The 22,291-nt window shown below is 32.4% G+C and overlaps 1 protein-coding gene and 1 non-coding gene across 2 annotated transcripts in view; one reads left to right on the plus strand and one right to left on the minus strand.

Annotated features, from left to right (window-relative positions):
• The window catches only part of NAALADL2 (N-acetylated alpha-linked acidic dipeptidase like 2), a 1,506,494-nt gene that overhangs the window by 257,527 nt on the left and 1,226,676 nt on the right, over window positions 1-22,291 (plus strand). The window lies entirely within an intron of this gene.
• LOC131757873 (small nucleolar RNA SNORA56) lies at window positions 7,402-7,530 on the minus strand. Its single transcript, XR_009336024.1, has one exon. It is a non-coding gene; the product is annotated as a small nucleolar RNA SNORA56 (small nucleolar RNA).

Genomic DNA, 22,291 nt, shown 5'->3' on the forward strand with positions numbered 1-22,291 from the left:
TATGATACTAGAAATCAATTACAGGAAGAAAAATGGGAAAAACACAAAATGTGGAGACTAAATAACATGCTACTAAAAAAACCAATGGGTCAATGAAGAAATTAAAGAGGAAATTAGAAAATACCTCGAGACAAATGAAAACCACAACTTTCCAAAATCTATGGGATGTAACAAGCAGATCTAAAATGGAAAGTTATAGCGATCCTTAACAACCAAGAAAACCTCAGATAAACAATCTAACCTAACATCTAAAGGAATTAGGAAAAGAATAAACAAAGCCCAAAGTTAGCAGAAGGAAGGAAATATGAAGATCAGAGATGAAATAAATAAAATAGAGACCAATAAACAATAGAAAGAATCAGTGAAACCAAGAGCTGTTGTTTTTTTTTAAATTTTTGCTTTCACTGCTTTTAAAAAATTATTTTCTATCATTGTATAGTGACTTTACAATGGTATGTTAGTTTCAAGTGTACGGGAAAGTAATTCAGTTATATATATGTATATATATATATATATATATATATATATATATATATATATATTCTTTTTCAGACATTTTCCATTGTAGGTTATTACAAGCTATTGAGTATAGTTCCCTGTGCTATAAAGTAGGTCCTTGTTGTTTACCTATTTTATATATAGTAGTGGGTATATGTTAATCCCAAACTCCTACTTTATCTCCCCTCCACAACCCTGTTATCTCCTTTGGTAACCATAAGTTTGTTTTCTGTGAGTGTGTTTCTGTTTTGTAAATAATTTTTTCTATCATTTTTTTAGATTCCACATATAAGTGATATCATGATATTTGTCTTTCTCTGTCTGACTTACTTAATATGATAATCTCTAGGTCCATCCATGTTGCTGAAAAAATAAAACCTGTTTTTTTTAAAGATAAACAAAATTGATAAGCCTTTAGTAAGGCTCATTAAGAAAAAAGAGAGATGACACAAATAAACAAAATAAAAAAGGAAAGAGGATAAATTACAACTGATAAAATAGAAATACAAACAATCACAAGTGAATGCTATGAACAGTTATATGCCAATGAATTAGACAACCTAGAAGGAATGGATACATTTCTAGAAACACATAATCTTTCAAGACTGAATCAGGAAGAAACAGGTAATCTAAACAGACCAATTGCTAGTATTTAAGTTGAATTGATAATCAAAAACTCTCAACAAAAATAGTCCAGGACTGAACACCTTCACAGGGCAATTCTGCCAAACATATAAAGAAGAGTTAATACCTATAAAGGTATTACAAAAAATCAAAGAGGAGGGAATACTCCCAAATTCATTTTACAAGTCCATCATTACCTTGCTACCAAACCAGAAAAAGATACTACCAAAAAAAAAAAAAAAAAAAATTACAGGCCAGTATCCCTGAAGAATTTAGATGCAAAAATTCTCAACAGAATGTTAGCAAATCAAATTCAACCAAACAGTATATAAAAAGGGTCATATGCCATGATCAAGAGAGATTTATTCCAGGAGTGCAAAGATTGTTCAATATCTGCAAATTAATCAATATGATACACCATCTTAACAAAATGAAGGATAAAACTCACATGATCATTTAAATAGATGCAGAAGAGCATTTGATAAAATTCAACACCCATTCATGATAAAAAAACTCTCAACAAAATTGATACAGAGGGAATATATCTCTTTATAACAAAGGCCATTTATGATGAACCTAATGTTAACATCATACTCAATGGTGAAAGACTTAAAGTTTTTCCTCTAAAATCTGGAACAAGACAAGAATGCATACTACTGCCATTTCTATTTAACATAGTGTTGGAAGTTCTAGCCACAGCAATCAGACAAGAAAAAGAAATAAAAAGCATCCAAATTGGATGGGAAGAATAAAACTGTCATTATGTGAAGATGAATGATACTATGTATTGAAAAAAGCCTAAAGTCCCCAACAAAAAACTATTAGAATTAATAAATGAATTCAGTAAAGTTTTAGGATACAAGACTAATATACAGAAATCTGTTGCTTTTCTGTACACTAATAATGAACTGTCAGAAAAAGGAAGCAAGAAACAATCCCATTTACAATCCCATCAAAAAGAATAAAATACCTAGAAATAAACTTAACTAAGGAGGTGAAAGATCTTTGTTCTGAAAATTTATAGGACATTGATGAAGGAAATTAAAGATGATAAAAATAAATGAAAGATATTCCGTGTTCATGGATTGGAAGAATTAATATTCTTAAGATGTCCATACCACCTGAAGCAATTCATACAATCCCTATCAAAATACCATGAATTTCTCAGAACTAGAATAAATAATCCTAAAATTTGTATCAAACTGCAGAAGACCCTGAATAGCCAAAGCAATCTTGAGAAAAAAGAATAAAGCTAAAGGTATTACACTCCTTGACTTCAGGCTATACTATAAAGCTATAATAATCAAAACAGTAAGGATTCTGGAACAAAAATGACGCATAGATCAATGGAACAGTTTAGAGGGCCCAGAAATAAACCTATGCAAATATGGTCAATTAATGTATGACAAAGGAGGAAAAAATAAAAAATGAGGAAAAGACAGTCTCTTCAATATGTAGTGTTGGGAAAACTTGACAGTAACATGTAAAAGAACGAAATTAGAACATTTTTCTCTCACCATATACAAAAGTAAACTCAAAGTGGATTAAAGACCAAATGTGAAACTGGAAACCATAAAATTTCTAGAAGAAAATATAAGCGATACACTCTTTTACATAAGTCTTAGCAATTCCTTTTTTGGATCTCTCACCTCAGGCAAGGGAAACAAAAGCAAAAATAAACAGATGGGACCTAATTAACCTTAAAAGTTTTTGCATAGCAAAGGAAACCATCAACAAAATGAAAAGACAAGCTACTGAATGGGAGAATATATTTGCAAATGATTTATCTGATAAAGTGTTAATATCTAAAATATATAAACAGCTCGTGCAATTCAATATAAGAAAAACAAACAACTTATTAAAAACTTGGCAGACCTAAGTAGACATTTTTTCAGAGAAGACATGCAGATGGCCAATAAACACACTAAAAGATGCTTAACATCACTACACATCAATGAATTGCAAATCAAAACCACAGTGAGATATCACCTCACATCTCTTAGAATGGCTCTTGTTAAAAAGGCAATAAATAATAAATGCTGGCAAAATGTGGAGAAAAGGGGACCCTCATGCACTGTTGGTGGGAATGTAAATCAGTACAGCAATTATGGAAAACACTATGGAGGTTCCTGAAAAAATTAAAAATAGAGCTACTATATGATCTAGCAATTCTACTCTTGGGTATATATTTGAAGAAACAGAAAACACTAATTAGCAAAGATATATGCACCCCAATGTTCATAGCAGCATTATTTACACTAGCCAAGATATAGAAGCAGTCTAAATGTTCATGAACAAATGAATGGATAAATAAGCTGTTGTTTTATATACATATATATAAACAAAAATATTACTCGGCCATAAGAAAGAATGAAATTTTGCCATTTGCAACAACATGGTGTACCTGGAGAGTATTATGCTTAGTGAAGTTAAGCCAGACAGAGGAAGACAAATACTGTATGTTTTCACTTATATGTGGAATCTAAAAAATAAAACGAATGAATATAACAAACCGGAAACAGACTCATTGATACAGAGAACAAACTGCTGGTACCAGTTTGGAGAAGGGTGGAGGGAGGGAAAAGATAGGGGAAGGTAATTAAGGGATACAAACTACTAGGTATAAAATAAACAAGATACAAGGATGTAATGTACAGCACAGGGAAACTAACCAATATTATATAATAACTTTAAATGGAATATAATTTATAAAAATATCAAATCACTATGTTGTACACCTAAATCTAATATTACATTGTAAATCAACTATACTTCAATAAAGATGTTAATAAAGAAGGCATGGGAGCATACAGTGGACTGTTTACATTGGTTACTTAAAGATGGTGGTACGGAATGCTAACTATGCATTATACATCTCTGTATTGAGTTGTTTCAATAAGCTTGTTACTTTTGTCAAACTATAGTAGGAATTTTTTGTACGTATGTGTGGACTTGGATGCAGATAGACTCTATACTTATCTGTGCTTATTCTTTATTTACTAGTTAGATTGAGAAAGCCACTTCACCTGTCTAATTCTCAATTTCTGTATCTTTAAAGTGGGATGATAATGATTATTCCCTTCGTGTGGTTGATGTGAGGATTAAATGAGCTGTATGAAAATTCAAGAACATAAATAATTTGACAGAGTGTACACTCTTAGTAAGTGGAAATCATTCTGTCTCGGATAAAAGGGGTCTTATTCTAATAGTGCTCCTTGCCCAATCTGCTTGTCTATTTAAGTTTCCCCCAGGAAGCTACGGTGTAGGGGAAAGGACTGTTTTGGGTCTTAAAGGCATGGAGCACTGAATTTAGTAAGTTTGAATGTAGAATTGACACAATACTGCATAAATAATAATGTTTTAAAATGTAGGTGATGACCAAGCTGTTATTTAGTTAATCTTCATAAATTTTTATTATAGGCAGCCTGACATATTTACATCTGTCAATTATAAAATAATTGTTAAACCAGTCAAGCTGTCAGAGTTGAAATGTTGCTATATCTTGAGTTACATGGGTACCTGTTTTTTGTTAATTTATCTAAAATGCATTATATTCCTGGCATATGACTAGAAATTTATTTTGGGAAAAGATGCAGTCTCTTAGTGCTTCCTGGTTGTCCAAAATGGCTTGATGAAATATGCACTGGGGATAGTGATTCTCATCTTTGAAATGCATGGAGATTGAAAGTACTCAATCTTCAGAGCATGACTGACCACTGGCATATATATCATTTGACTTCATATTTTGATAGTATGTTTTTGTTCATTTTCAAAATATCTCATTCTTGAAGCACACTAAAGAAGATAACCACATATTTCCTACTGAGGGATAATGCCACAATTTCTGTTCATAATTAAAAATTACGTCATAGCAATTCCTTTTACAATATTTCAAAGTGTTATTGAAACATGTTATGTTTCCTTTCAGTAGATTTAAATGCACTTTGATTTGCATCATCTGTGATAGATATTTAGCCTTACAGTTAATTTCCCATTTGAAAGCACCTCAACATTTGAAAGGGAATATGTTTCCTTTTTTAATTCAAGCTGCCAGATGTTAGGTAAACTCATGGATATGGAGTGTTCTGTGATAGCTATCATTTGAGGTTATGACAGACACGTTTGCCCTGTGTCTTCCCTTGTTTCATTTCCCAGGCATGTTCCAGTGTCTTTTTTCAAAATGGCACTCACTTCCATTCAGAAGGGCACTACTTTAAGTGAATTTGTTTTTTATTGTTTTGTTTCTTTGTGTGTTTTGACAGTTGTCTGAAAACAGATATTCGAGAAAGGACTCCTGATTTCACCCAAATATTACAGTTTTACAATTTACTTGACCACCATTTTATGAAGAAATGTATCATTATTATAGCTTATTTTATTTTCCTTATTTTATTTTAAATTTGGAAGTCTAAGCTCAACTGGTAATGTCTGCTTTTGGATATTTTGTACCATGTTCAAAATTGCTACCCTAAAGACTCAAAATGCATACACTAACATGCTACTTAGAAAATAGTATGATGATATTACCTGAATTTTGGTCATGAGATTTTTTAAAAAGAATGTGATAAACTGTGCAAATAAATTTTTCATTCACTGTTGAAATGTTTTTAAGATGACAAGACTAGATGCTGTGTGTACTAGTGAGGAAAAACAGACATAGAACTCACATATTCAAGGGTGGCCTCGTATATCTTACATTCTAATGGGGATACTAATATTAATCAGATAAAATCACACCAAAAAATAAGGGGGAGGGGCAGTTTCCTTAAAGGATGGGTTGGACTTAGTTAAGTGAGGGGAAGAGGAAAACGTATTTCAGGTAAAGGGTACAGAGTAATTAAGAGGCACTGAGGGATAGAGGGCATGCTGAATGAATGGGCTCTGAGAGACGGAGGGGAAGCAAGAAGAGGTGAGAGGTAAGAGGGGCCAGACAGTCTTACAGAAAATTAAAACTGTGACTCAAGGAGAGCCAGTACCTGGGACATAGAACTCAATGACTGTTAGATTCCTTTTCAATGTCAGTAGCTACCCATAGTCAGTTAATCATTATCTGAGGTTTCCATGTGTAACACATACACACACACACCCTGCTACATATACAAATTTAAGACAAACTTTTACAATTATGTTGATGATTAAGAAGAGCATAATTATTTTATATGGTATAAATTTAGTTGTCCTCTAATTTATTCCTTATTCTCCCTTAGAAGCTTAACAAGAATTGTAGCTAGCTAGTCCAAGATGAACCTAAACATTACTTTTTATATTAAAATTTAACTATCTCTCCATGTTATCAACTATATGATTATAATTTGTATATCATAGTAGAATATTAAATTAATTTCCCTCATTTTAAACTAATGACTAATTTAAATTTTAAATATTGCCTGTAATTAATTTTCATAGCTCATAAAGAAATACTGAACATCTTACCAAGTTGAAGTTGAATAAGCTCTCCTATTACTGAACACAAGAATACCATGCATATTAGCAGCAGGGCTTATCAGGCATTGGGGCTTCAGAATGCTTTCCATCTATCATGGAATAGTTCTTCAATTCCTTCTGAAAATAGCTCCTCACTGCTGTTCTTCTCCTTATTATTAGATGTAGCCTATATGTAGGATGTTTCAGTTCTAAAATTGAAGATAATTATTATCTTGATAATTGAGCATACTCCTGTGTGAACGTGCATACCATTTAAATCTCTCTGTATCAGCTTATTGATTTTTTTTCAGGGTCAAAATTAGAAGCACCATCAATAATCTCAATACAACAAAATGCTGTGCATGGTGCAAAGGATTTATTCGCTGAGTTGAACCATACAATAAGGGGAAAGCATAGTTAATAGGATAAGTACCTTTAGTGATATGAGAGCAGATTTAACAAGTAGGCTCATGATATTTACCTGTCTTAATCATGTTATTGTTTTCTTTTATAATGTGCTGACATGAGCAATCATTTTCTATTTTTTTTTCTCAATAACTCTTCAATTTCTCCTCCCAACTGGACACAGTGCTTAAAGTGGTCTCCACTACTCAGAAACTACTTCCACGTTTATATTCTTCTTTTTGGTATCGCAGTCCCTATCTCCAGATTTGCTCACATTCTCCAGAGGAGCTTCGGTCTTCTTGTCCTTTTTCTTTTCCTTCTTGACCAACTGTGGAGCCACTGGAGATGTTTTTGTTGCTTTCATTTTCTTGCTTCCGATTTAGGGTTTTTACTGCTTTAGCAACTGCCTGTGGGGCTTTTACTGCTTTGGTCATGACCTCTCTCTGGCAGTAATATCTGGCAAGTCCAAAGCCACCATCAAAATACTGATGCTAGACAGAAGAACTCACCACTTACTGTTGCAGATTGACTCCCTCTAGAGACCCATGAGCCAGACTAGAAAGGGATAACTGTCTACTGCTCATTTTCTATTTTACATTCTGTATTTTATCATTGTGAAAACAAGTATTTTAAAATATATTAAATTTCAATTATTTTTTATATTCTTCTTATTCTGGCATGCCTACTTGATGTTAGACTCAAAAAGAAGTCCAAAATATCCACTTAAATAAAAAATTCAAGATAAATGGACATTTAACCAGAGGTAAGAATATAAAAATTGAACCTATTATAACCACATTATTTTCTCTAGTTTTAGTATACTTTCTTTCAAAACTGTACATAATAAGGGTGTCAGGATAAGTTAAGAGGGAAAAAAACTAATAAAAATATAAAGAAGTACCAAATATTATATAAACCTTAGTTCCCTAATACAATTATAATTTATACATATTTATAGATTGGTATAGATAGATATAGATTGTGTGTGTGTTTGTGCATAATTAAATATATTTCTCTTTAACATTTTTTAGCCATTTACTATTTCCTGAACTTTGGCCTGATGATAAAAAAGAGAAGAATGTAAGAAACTTGTACAAACGAAAATGTTCAACTTGACAATTTTTAATCTTCCTTTAATACTAGAGACTAATATTCATTATACTGTGCATTCAATTTAAAGTGAACATGAGAATTCGTTTTTTTCAGAGCTATAGAGTGTTCAAAGCTTGGGTTGTTTAAAGTAGCTTTGGTTTTTAAGATTGTATTAGGGAGAGTTTTTAAAGAAACATTTATATTCATTTCAATTTTTAATTTAATTTTTATTAGGTTTCAATGCATTATATTTAGGGAATATATAGGTTTCAATTTTTTTCTTTTTCTCTCATATGCAGGTACTTATTAAAAGAAGTTTGCCATTTCAGCCAATAATTTTACATGTTAAAATCACACACCCTCCTTACACACAAAATTCTTTGTATATATTAGATTCTCATGTTTCTCTCTAATAATTTTTTGGAGAGTCAAGTGTGGTAACTAGTAAATATTACCTTTACCTGATCAACCAAAATTACAGATTAACTGTTTAAACACAACTAATGATTATTCAAAATTCTCAAAATAATGAGTAGCCATAGGCCCTTGCAAAATAACAGTTTACAAACATATAACTGCCATTCGTAAGTTAAGCTCATCTATTCATTGAAATTATTTCTTTAGGTGTCTCTTAACCTTATTATAAAATTGAATTTAAGTTTGTAAGCTTCTTTGAGTAACTGCATGCAGTCATAATGAGCACAATTGAATTTCTTTAAAATATTCAGACTTTTCAGTTGTTTCTAAGATCCTCACCTAGATTACTGAGTTTTTTTCTGTATTAAGTAAAATAATCAAATTAAGCAGTGTTCCTGTTTTTTATACTTTTCTAAGACTAATGTGGCAACTCATTGAAGAGAGGCTGGGAAGAGAGGCTATCTCTCACGATTGTGTTCTGTAATTTGTAGATGGTATCTGGGCAGTCATATGTTGATTAAATGTGTGGTTCTTTTAAAATTCACTACACACTCCTGATCAAAATTCTTTGAAAACTATGAATGGAACTTTATTTTCTTATCCTTGTAAGGAATCTGATTCAAACTAACAAGTATATCATGTTTAACAGTGAGAAATTAGGTAAATTCCTATTAAGTCAGAAAAAAAGACAAGGGTTTTCTTGTCACCTGGCCACTGTGATAAAGTAGATCTTAGAAAAAAAGAGTACTTTGCTTCCTGATTGCTATTCTTAGTTAAAGTATGTTGTTTTCTTCTTACTCTTTAAATAATTCCTTGAGACAGTTCTTTGGGGGCAAAAAATTAATTTTGGAGTTTGAATACAGAACTAACTACTTAAACTTGCTTGAAGACAATTAACATGTTTTCAGAATCGTCATCTATAAATGGGTTACAGCATCAACACCAGAAATCTATGTCACAGAGTTGTTACAAGAACACGCCGAGGATGACATGTGAAAGCACTTTATAAGTGGCAGGGCAATAATAGACTTGGTATAATTATTAACAGAAATAATGAAAACACAGCGTATTATTTATCTTTTGCTAATTATGAACTTGTTTTATTTCCCCTCATGCACTACACATTCTGCTTGCCCATATTATTTAGTATTCCTTCTAAACATGCTGCATTTTCTGCCCACTCTGCCTTGACATTTTTGTTAGTTTTTTCCCTATGCCTGGATTGCCCTTTTTCTATTATCTCTGTTCATTAAAATAGTCCTTAGCCGTCAAGATCCATACGAATACCAATTATCCCATGAACTAGTCTTTAAATTCCCCACTCCTGCTTTCTTTTCTAGTTGGAGCAATCTCTTCCTCTTCTGTCCATCATGGAGTTTCTCCCACTATTTTTTATTAATTACTATCTCATTCTGCCTTGAAATCCCTTGCTTCTCCAGTGTAGTCTGTTGTTCAGCAGTATGGACATCACCAGGGAACTTGTTAGAATTGCAGAATTCCAGGGCTATGCCTTAGACCAAGATCCTGGGTGATTCCCATGCATATGACAATTTGAGAAGCACTGCCCTAATTCATTGTAAACCCCTTAGAGGCGGAGGGTGGCGGGGGAGGCATGGTGAATGGACAGCTTCGCTCTCTTGCCTCAGTTCCCTCCACAAGGCTCTGCGTCATCCAGTGCTTTGCACGTAATAGGTGTTCAGTAAATCGGTGTTGTGTTGAACTGAATTTTACTTTTATTGTTTTGAAATCAGAAAAATCCAGTTTAGGAAAACTCAAATGTTAGGAAAGGATGTTCTAAAGTCAGAGCAGGAAAAAAGATATTCATTATTGATGCTACTCATGTCAACTAATCAATATTTCTTGGTCATCAACTACTACTGTACTTTTTCATGCATAAAATATTAGTATGGATCCTTGATCTTATAACAAAAAGATCTTCAGTCTAACCTTCACCTTCAAAAAAATTCATTTAGATAACTGAATCAAAATATGGTTGCTTTGTCGTCCTTGTAAATATTTAATATATGCTATTAGGAGTCATGACAGTACTTTAAGGCACTGTACCTCCAAAAATGACTGGTAAATATCAAGATGTGATTTCATTAAATTATTTAAACAGATCAATTCATCATTTGTCTTGACTGTCTACAAAATGGTGAATAATACCATAAGCAACATTTTCTCATTTATAATTAAATATGATTTTATACTGTAAGATATTTTCTTTTCCAGTATATGATTTTAAAGCATTTGTGATATTTTCCTTTTACATACTTAATTTACAGTATTTTTCTGTGTAGAATTCCAATAAAAATTTTAAAGGGTTATGAGTACCATTAAGTCACATTTACCTGTCTGTATTCACTAATTGCTGTGGGTTAAATTAAGCACATCTTTAATTGTAGGTGTTTTCTTCCATTGCCTAGAAAGTTGCAAGTGTGCTTCTCTCACTATCAGCTGATATGTGCTTAGGGAACAGAAACTAATTTTAACATTAGCCCAACCAAATGTAATTAGAACGGCTAATCTGCTGAAAACTACCCCCAGCTAAAATCCCTTTTTTTATGTAATGCCATTTTAATGGAAATGGCATTTTTATGAAACACAAGTGACAAAGACATGAATGATGCCTGTGAGCCTTTTATTTAATTTTGTGTGTTCCCTAATTTGTTACTAAAGGTAGAGTAGGAACACTCCACTCCTACCATTTTGGATATGAAATAGATTTTTAAAGTATAATTTTTAATGTAAAGACTCAATTTTACTTAAAATAATTGTTTAAAGTAACAAACCTAGGTCATAATTGATTCTCTAAAAGGGGAGTGTATGTGTGTGTGTGTGTGTGTGTCTGTGTGTGTGTGTGTGTGTGTGTGGCATGACAACCATAATAAGTAGAAGGGCTTTGGGAATTATGTTTTTCATCACTGCCCTTTTTCATTAATGTGGATGATTGAAACTGACTTTACTTGTGTGACTTTCATTTTCTTTTAAGAATAGATACTCTGAATTTAGGGTTTGGATACTAAGGGCAATGTAAAGGGATTAATAATTCTCTTAGAAATAACAACTATTATTACTACCACAATTTATGAGTTCTTAGTTTATGCTAGGAACTATACTAAATATTCCAGGCTTTTCTTATTTGATGCTATAACAATTTTGTGAGAATATTCTCATTGCATAGATTATAAAGACTCAAGCGCAGGGACTTTAAGAGACAACTAGTAAATGAATGGAACATTTAGGATTTGATTCCCTTGTAGCCTAAAGCCAATTTAATATCCTTAACCAATAGGCTCTAGAGACTCAAGAAAAATACTTGATTCTTAATGCTGTGCTAGAAACCACAATGACAGAGTAACGTGCACACCTGTTACCATTTTTCTCTTGCATTGTTTCTGACATGAAATTGGGGCTTTAATTTTTGTGTTACTAAAGTGTGGTTTAAATTTGAGAGACTTGCTTTGAAATCCAAAACTATGTAAATGTTCAAAACCTTCTGTGAAATATAGGAAACACAACTGTACTTTTTACCTATAGACCTGTGCTTAGGTGAGACCAAGTAATTGTCTAACTAAATGGTCCTCAGAAAGCAATGCTAATAACTTACTCAATTCTTTGTCAAAACTCAAGTTCTTTCTGAAATGATTCTCCTTCTAAATTTAACAGTTTCTTTGTTTTGCTAACCCAGGCTGATTTCACCTTTTGACTTTAATTTGAATATGATAAATGTTATAATAATCTGAATTTTGATATTACAACCTATTTCAGAGATTAAAGCATTTTGATTAAGGCACTCAGCACTTTGGCTTCATGAAATAAGTGGAGAGTTAGTAATTACAAAATTAGTCATGTGGATCCATATTTTGCCACTTACCAAGTGTATCTACTAGGGCTAGTGTTTGTAACCAGTGAGGTGCCAAAGTAAAACTCATAGAAGGGTCACAGAGGAACATCACAGGATATTTTAATTTTTCAAGGAAAACACAAAGGTGCTTGACATCTGTCGGACATCTATTGAATACTATGCAAACTACTAGCTCAAAGAAGTTCATTGTTTTAACATTAGGTTGTACTGCATTGCTTTTGATGCTATCATATATTTACAAAGCTGTATTTTAAGTTTGCTTGTTAAAAGCAACTACCATATGAATAACAATGTACAGTGGGAAATGAGAGTGGTGATGTCCAGTATGATTTCAATGTTTGAGAAGTGTGGCCCAAAAGGAACACAGATTCCATTAGTAGATAATTGTGGTTATTTAAGAATGAAATTAAAAAAAAAAAAACACCTTCTTCTTTAAATTGTGTGTATTTTTTTCCAATCAACTACTAAGATTATTAGGATATAAATACTTATTAAGTAGTTTGGATCTAATTACTTAAAATATGGAACTGTTACATATTTCATTATATATAATGAAATATAATTCACATGCCATACAATTTTCTCATTTAAAGTATACAATTATTAGTTTTTACTATATTCACAGATTTGTGCAATCATCACCAAAATCGATTTTAGACGATTCTCATCATCCCTTGAAGAAATGCCATACCCACTGTCAGTCATTCTTCATTTCTCCCCAGCTTCCAGCAATTACTAATCTACTTTATGTCTCTATAGCTTTGCCTATTCTGGATTTTCCATCTAAATGGAATCTTTTAATATGTTGTCTTTTGTGACTAGCTTCTTTCACTTAACATAATGTTTTCTAGGTTCATTCATGTTTGTAGTGTGTATCACTATTTCATTATATTTTATTCCTGAATTATATTCTAGTGTTGTTAGGTATATTTAATTTATTCATTCATCATCTGATGGGCGTTTGGATTATTTCCATTTTATTCCATGGAATAAAGCTGCTATGAACATTTGTGTACCAATTTTTGTGTGAACATATATTTTCATTTTTCTTGAGTATATGGAGTGAAATTAATGAGTCATGACTCTATATTTACTTATTTGAGAAACTGCCAGGTTGTTTTCCAAAATATTGCATCATTTTGTATTCTCAGCAGCAGTGTATCAGTGTTCCAATTTCTCCACATCCTCACCAACACTCATTATTATATATTTTTTTGGTTAGAGCCACTCTAATAGGTATAAAGTGGTATCTCATCTTGGCTTTAATTTGCATGTCTCTAATGATCTCTTAATGTGCTTATTGGCAATTTGTATGTATTTAGAGAAATATATATTCAGCTCCTTTACTCATTTCTTAACTGGATTGTCTTATTATTATTGAATTGTAAGGGTTTGGATACTTATATATAATCTGAACACAAGTCCGTTATTAGACGTATGATTTGCAAATATCTTCTCCTACGTTGTCTGGTCTGTTTTCATTTTCTTGATGGTATCTATTGAAACACAATTTTTTAAAATTTAATGAAGTCAAATTTATATAGTTTGTCTTTTGGTATCATATTTAAGAATGGTTTCCCTAATTCTGAGGTCATGGAAAATTTCTCCTATATTTTCTAAGTCTTTCATTGTTTAAACTCTTATATTTAAGTCTGTGATACAACTTTGAGTTGAGTATGGTATGAGGAAGGGATTCAGATTTATTGTTTTGCATATGAATGTCCTGTTTCACCAACACCATTTGTTAAAATGAATTTTCTTTCCTTATTGAGTTTTCTTGGCTCCCTTGTTAAAATCAATTGACTAAAACTGTGAGGGTTTATTTCTGTATTTCCGATTCTTTTCCATTGACCTCCATATTTATTCTTATGCCAGTACCATGCAGGCTTGATTTATAGACAAAGTCTGTAACTTTGTAGTAAGTTCTGAACTCAGGAAGTGTGAATCCTCCATCTTTGTTCATCTTTTTCAAGATTGTTTTGATTATTCTGGGTCCCTTAAATTTTCATATGAATTTAGGATCAACTTGGTCATTTGAGCAAAGAAGTCTGCTGCAATTTTGATAGGAATTACATTGAATCTGTAAATCAATCTGAGGCATAATGATTCAATAATATTAAGAGTTTCAACTCATGAATATGGAATGTCTTCCCATTTATTTAGATCTTCTTTAATTTCTTTCAATAAATTTTTATAGTTTTCACAGAAAAAGTTTGTACTATTTTTGTTAAATTTATTTCTAAGTATTTTATTAGTTATGTTATGTTGTAAATGTAATTGTTTTCTTAATTCTATTTTTGGATTGTTCACTGCTAATGTATAGAAATATTATTGATTTTTAATATTGATCTTATATGCTTCATTTTTGAACTCATTTATTACTTCTTATATATATATTTTTATTGTGGTAAGAACACTTAACATGAGATCTACTCTCTTAAGATATTTTTGACAGTACAAGACAGTATTGTTAACTACAGGCCCAATGGTATGTTGTAGCTCTCCAGAACTTAATAATCTTGTATAACTGAAACTTTATACCTGTTGAATAACTCACCATTTCCTCCTTACCCCAGTCCCTGGAAACCACAATTCTACACTTTGCTTCTATGTGTTTGACTTTTTTATATACCTCATGTAAGTGGAATCATGCGATATGTTTCCTTCAGTGACTGGCTTATTTCACTTGGCATAATGTCTTCAAGGCTCATCTGTATTGTTGCATATGGCATGATTTCCAGCTTTTCTTAAGGCTGAATAATATTCCATTGTGTATATATACACCTTTTCTTTATCCATTCCTCCACTGATGGACATTTAGTTGTTTTCCATTATCTTGGCTATTGTGAATAATGCTGCAATTCACATGTGAATGCAAATAGCTCTTTGAGATATTAATTTCAATTCTTTTGGATAAATATCCTAAAGTGGGATTGCTGAATCACATGGCATTTCTGTTTTTAATTTTTTGAGGAGACTCCATATTGTTTTCCATAATGGCTTCATCATTCTACATTTCCATCAAGAGTATACAAGGCTTTTATTTTCTTCACATCTTCACCAGCACTTGTTATTTATTATTGTTTTTTAATAATAGCTATCCTAAAGTATGAGACAGTATCTCATTGTGGTTTTGATTTGCATTTCCCTGTTGATTAGTGATATTGAGCAATCAATGCAATTCCTATCAAAATCCCAGTGGCATGTTTTAAGACAGAAATAGAAAAGCAATCCTAAAATGTATATGAAACCACAAAGGACCTTAAATAGCCAGACCAATCTTGAGAAAGAACAAAGTGGAGACATCACGCTTCCTGATTTCAAAATATATTACAAAGCTACAGTAACTAAAACAGCTAGGTACTGACATAAAGACAGACACATACACCAATGAAACAGAATAGAAAGCCTCTAAATAAACTCCTGAATTATATGGTCAACTGATCTTCAACAATGGTGCCAAGAATAAACAATGGGGTAGGGATAGTCTCTTCAACAAATGGTGTTGGAGAAAACCGAATATACACATGCAAAATAATGAATTTGGATCCTTACTTTACACCATACACAAAAATCAACCCCAATGGATTAAATACTTAACTGTAAGACATGGACATATAAAACTCTTTGAGGAGAACATAGGGGAAATTCTTCATGAAAATGGTTTTGGTAATGACCTCTTGAATATGATATCAAAAGCAGAGACAAAGAAGGAAAAACAGAAAAGTGGGAATATGTCAGACTAAAAAACTTCTGCATAGCAGAGAATATAATTAACAGTGAAAAGGCAACCTCTAGAATGGGAGAAAAAATTTGCAAACTATATACCTAATTAGGGGTTAATATCCAAAATATATAAGGAACTCCTTCAATTCAATAGCAACAACTCTAAAACCTGACTGAAAAGTGAGCAAAAAACTTGAATAGACATTTCTCCAAAGAACACACACAAGCAGCAATCAGGTATATTTAGTTTGCGCTTCTTTTTCTAAGTTCTTGAAGTGGAAGTTTAGGTTATTTATTTGTAATCTTTCTTCTTTGCTAATATAGGTGTTTAAGGTTATAAATTTCCACTTAAGCATGGCATTAACAGCATCCCATAAGTTTTGGTATATTACATCTTCATTTTAATTTTCATTTATCTCAAGCTATTTTCTATTTTTCTTGTGATTTCATCTTTAAACCATTGTTTAGTTAGGAGGGTGTTGTTCAATTTTCACACATTTGTGAATTTTCCAAATTTTTTTCTGTTACTGATTTCTAGTTTCATTCCATTGTAGTTGGAGAACATACTTTATATGGTTTTAATCATTTAAATTTATTGAGGCTTGTTTAATGCTCTAGTATATGGTCAATTCTAGAAAATATTCTTAAGAAGAATGTGTGTTCTGCTGTTGTTTGGTGAATTATCCTATAGATGTATTAGGTCTAGTTTGTCATTCAGTCTTCTATTTCCTTATTTGAACTCCTGCTGGTTGTTCTATGCATTATAGAATATGAAGTCTCCAAGTATTATTGTCTATTTCTTCCTTTATCCTGTCAGATTTTACTTTGTATTTTGGGGGACTCTGTTTTAAGGCACATATATACTTTTTATATTGTATTTTCTTGATAGTTCTTGATAGTTTGACCCTTTTATTAAAATAAAATGTCCTTCTTTGTCTCTAGTAACATTTTTTTTTTTGTTTTAAAGTCTATTCTGTCTAATATTACTATAGCCACTCCAGCTTTCTTATGGTTGTTGTTTGCATCATACATACATAATTTCCATCCTTTTATTCTCAAGTAATTTATATTTTTAAATATAAATGGCTTTTGTAGACAGCATATAGTTGGATCTTGTTTTATCCAGTCTGACAATCTCTGTCTTGATTTGAGTTTCAAATCCATTCACATTTAATGTTTTTTATATGGTTTTTGATATAGTTGGATCTATATCTGCCCTTTACTTTTGATTTTATGTAACTCTCATGGGTTTTTTATTCCTCTGTTCCTCCCTTACTTCATATTTTTGCATTAAGTAAATAATTTCTGATGTAACATTTTAATTCCTTGAATGAGTTTTTTATTATATTTTTTATATTTTTGAGTTATTTTCTTAGTGGTTTCTCTAGAATTTAACCATATTTATCTCAATTTATTATAATCTACTTCAGATTTATGCTTAATTCTGTGAGATCTAGAACACTTACTCCTTTATAGCTGTATTTCCTCTCTTGCATTTTATGCTATTATTTTTATGTGTGTATATTACATCAATGTATTTTACGAATCCAACAATGTATTGTTATAATTATTACTTTATATAATTTGGTAGCTTTTACAAAAGCAAGAAGAAGAAAGGAGAGCAAGTATTTATTTATGATGTTTGTTATATTAACCTTCTTATTTAACATATCTTGTTCTTATTATTTGTTCCTGTGGATTCATGTTGTCATCTGGTGTGATTTCCCTAGGATGACCATGGTTTTAGCAGGGCTATCTTTGACTTTCTTTTTCACCAATCTCTCTGTTTATCTGTGTGCCTCTGTTCGTACCACAACCAGCTGTTAGGCTCCAGTAATTGCAAGCAGTTTTTGAGGCCAGTCTCTGTGGTTGTTCTAATACTGATAAGGCTCTTATTAACTGTCATTTTCCCTGGTTCACTCTAATAAACTAGTTGGCTTATGGTTTAGTTTATTGATCTCTTGAAGCTCCCAGACTTTTCTTACTTGCTTGCCACTAAATATCCATTGCTTTTTAGAGTAACCTTAGGCTTGAACTTCCCCACACTATGTTCAAAATAAAGTCAGTTCCCTTGGGAGAGATTTGGATATCTCTGATCTTATAATCTGCTATTTCCCTAGGCACAATCTCTGAATAATGACTCAAGAACTGGGAAAAGGTAATATGGCCTGCTCCTCTTGGAGTATCATTCCTGATGTAAAAGCAGAATGCTGTGTAGGACAGTAGCCTTTGATCTTCTCGCCTTGTCTTTGCTAGCATGGAATTTTACCCTACAAATAAGCTGGATCAATGGATGTTGAGTTCCAATATTCTTCACCTGTCATGCTTGTCATAAAAGCTCTGTGTTATGAGTGGGACTGGTTGGAGAGAGTGAATCCCTGCCTTCTTGGTTACACTTGCCTGGAATTTAGTCTCTGCAACACAGAGCAGGAAGATGATGAGAAATGCTCGTGGCCAGGCTCTCCTGTAGAGATATCACAGTCTGTGTCTGAGAGTTGGAGAGAGAGGGAGCCTTGCATTCTTGACCCCATCCACTTTGAGTGTAGTTTGAATCATGCTATGCTGGAGAGCAAAGGGAGGAAGCAGGTTGTGGCTCAAGTGACAGACTCTTGCTGTTTTTACTGAGATTTAGTAGATTTTCTTGAACAAATGTTTCTTTTTTTTTCTGTACACCCTTAGGACAATTTTCGTAAACTTCAAGCAGTCATTTTTTCTGTAATTTTTACCTGTTATGATTGTCTCATTGGAGAGGGGGTCTGAGAGCTCCTAATGCTGCCATCCTGGATGTTGTCTGTTATCTTTGTCTTTTAGCCTCGGGCACCATGGAATAATTACTGAGACACTAAGCATACCATGAACAGAGAAAGTTTGGGAGTCTTTAAAGACAAGTTACTAAACCTATCCCCATCTCAAACTTTACGTCATTAAAATAAAGATAATGATATACACCTCAATAATGTTTTTAGGATTAAATGAAATACAACTATGAGTGCTCCTGACACATAAGACACCAATATAAACTTGACTATTTTTATCTCATATGTTTTTATGAGGATAATGTATATACTATATGTAAAATGTTATATAACATGCTGTAAATATTATTATAGCTTTTAAATATTTTTCATACCCTACTCCATTTTGTTTCTTAATTCAATCTGATTATAGAGTAACTGATATTTAATGTCCTGTTTGAAGAGACATAGGTGAATTCCTGCATTTTGTGAAATTCAACATGCAGATATAAGTAGAAACCAGTAAAAGAATAAATGAAAATCAATGCTTCTGCTTCTCTTTAAGTCTGTGATCAAAGTAGAAGCCTCAGTAAATGATATTTCTTGGGGATTAAAACCCAATAGACAATAATTATCCAACATGCCCTTGACCATCAGGTCTTCACATCTGGTAATTACTCACCAGGATTTTCTTAGCCTTGATCATTATTGACTAATTCAGGTCCATTTAGAATGCCAAAGCCCAAGCAGCTTGAATGTATGAAAACCTGCTGTTTTATGACATGGAGAGCTCATTGCATTTCATTTTCTTAATTCATGTCAAAACTTTCAAATGTTTTTACTTAGAAGAAGTAAACTACAGAGCCCTGAGTCTTTCTTAAAACACATTTTATCTATAAGCTCCAAAAATATTTTCTTAAATATTGTTTAGAATATGAATTGTTTGTGTTTTAGTTCTTATTTCACTAGCAAGAAATTTTCTAAGTCTAGTATTCAGAATCTATGACCCAAAAGTTAATACAACTTTTGTTTCTTACTAGCAATACAATTGGGATTATGTTGGAAAGGCTGATGTGACATGATGTCTTTGAATTGCCTGTAAGCAGTGTAATAATACTTAGGCACTACTCAGAATTGGGGGGTAAAATTGAAAAACTAAGAAAGGAAATAAAGCCGAATATTAGTAAAACGAGGGACAGAGGTATAGGAAGCAAAGGATACAAACAATAAGATAAAGAATGAAAGATAAAGAGGAAATTCAAAAGTCAGGATAGCATAGATAATGATAATAACATTTCTGGAGTTTACAGAGTGTTGTGTATATAGTTTGCCTGCCAGTCTCCTACTTCTAGCAGGAAGCATTTAGCTGAAGAAAGAGGAAGCCACACCCACTCAAACTAACTACATCAAAAGGGGGTGCATTATAAAGATCCTGGGAAATAGCATAGAATCCATTTGTCAGCAATATCATTGGGCTTCATGTGGACTGGAAAGATATAGTTTCTTCTCTGTCTTTGGGGACATTTATTCTTTTCTCCTTGTTTCTTTCCTCACACATTTCTTTCATTTAGTTATGCAAACTGGTTATCTTTTAAGCCCCTCAATCTCTGCTCCTTCATAATTTCAGTCCATATTTGGGTTTATCTTACATAAACACCAGCGTGGACCCTTTTTTGCTTCACACTTCCCCATCTCTTCTTAAATCAGTGACTCAGAATCACTTACCTAATTTCAAATTTCAGGTAGAGAGAATGTAATTGGCTGAATGTGTATAAGTTGTCTGCTTTTGGTCTAATTACTGTGGCTGAAAGGATGAAGTCTGCTTTATGTTGGGCTGTTCTTATGAGGGTTGTAGGTTGAACTGGTTCTCTAAGAAAAGAAGATACATATTTACATATCTATTATGTGCTATCTAGTAAATTCCTTGAGGGAAAATATCACGTCCTATTAATTCCTTTCCCCAGCACCTTGCACAGTTTTAATATGAACATTGAACAAAATAATCTTCACTTCAAGGGCAGTTTGCATTTCTGTCTCCAGGGGGCAGTGCTATTGACACAAATGAAGAAAAAATTCCAGTCCCTACTTTTTTGATGGGTATCTCATCAAGGTAACTTGCCTTGAACAATGATTAACCTTTTTTGGAAAGTGAAACTTGTTGAGCAGACTTTGAAGATATTTTCCATACCTGGGAATGAAGCAACAATGACATAACACATGTCCATTTTGTAGACCAGTGTTCTGAAACTATTTTTACTAGTTGAATTTATGCTAAAATTTTACCCAGAATACAAATAAATAAAATATATAAAACTAGAATGCATAGTTAAAGCACGTGTAAAAGGTCAAGCTCTACCTATTAATCTTCTTTGTTCTGTTCATCCTCCAACAGGCCCACCCCTAAACTAGAGGAGCCTCTACAGAACCCAAGGGCTTCAGAGGCCATTGCTTTTAGGTGAGAAGCAAGGAAATTTTATTCTTATTTGCTCAGTGTTTGAGTACATTTATAATTTTAAGTACACAAAAATATGATAAAAAGATTTTGTGAAGACATAGAAAAGGGTATTATTGTATATTTTTTCCATTGCTGCAAGTTTCTTAGGTGTACAATTCAAAGATAGAAACTCATTTGTTCAATAAACTTTTAATGAGCATTATTTGCTACATTCTATGCTTGGCAGTAAAATATGAACAAGACAGAACCTCTGTTATCATGTGTCCAGAGTCTACACTAGAACTATGTGAAATAAGAACATTTTAATTTCATTACACTTAATGCAATGTAGATACCTTACTTAGAACTATCATTGGAAAGGAACTAGCAAACATTTCAGTACTCAGAATAAGTTCAGGAGTTCATATTCTTCCACTCTCACCTTTCTCCTGAAACATGGACTTAAGACCATTGTTGGTATAACCATTGGCTCTTGTTGTTTTTGCTTGGAGCTTTTGATTTCTCTCCTTTTCTCCAATATGAATTGAAACATTGATTTCCCCCCAAAATATCTGAAAATGTTACAATTTACATCACTAGGTTAGTGTAACAATGTGGTGCTGAAATGAGAAGAAATAAATATTTCTGCTTTTACTGAAAAATTTTATAGAAATTTTTAGCTGTGAGAATGTACTGTTGGAATAGCAAAATATTATTTTTATACTGAAATATATTGTCTAAGACTAATGTATCTTCATAGAACTGTAGACATTAGAACTAAAAGGGAACTTAGAATTCATTGTAGGCATTATGATTGCCTACCAAGTACCCATTCATCATATCTGAATTTGCAACAGAATTCCAGTCTTGTTAAGGGTGGAAATGTGCCCAACTTCAGCTAATGGAAGTACCATACCTCTAAGGGGTATTTAGAAACATTTGAGCATGTTTTAGAGTGTCAAAAGGGCTAAGAGATAATATTGACATTCAGTTCCTTTGGGTTGTAGATGCTAAATGTCCTGGAATGTACAGAATTGTCCTGCATAACAAAGAATTTTCCAGCTTCAA

This window comes from Kogia breviceps, chromosome 5 (genome assembly GCF_026419965.1).
Source record: "Kogia breviceps isolate mKogBre1 chromosome 5, mKogBre1 haplotype 1, whole genome shotgun sequence".
NCBI lineage: Eukaryota > Metazoa > Chordata > Mammalia > Artiodactyla > Physeteridae > Kogia > Kogia breviceps.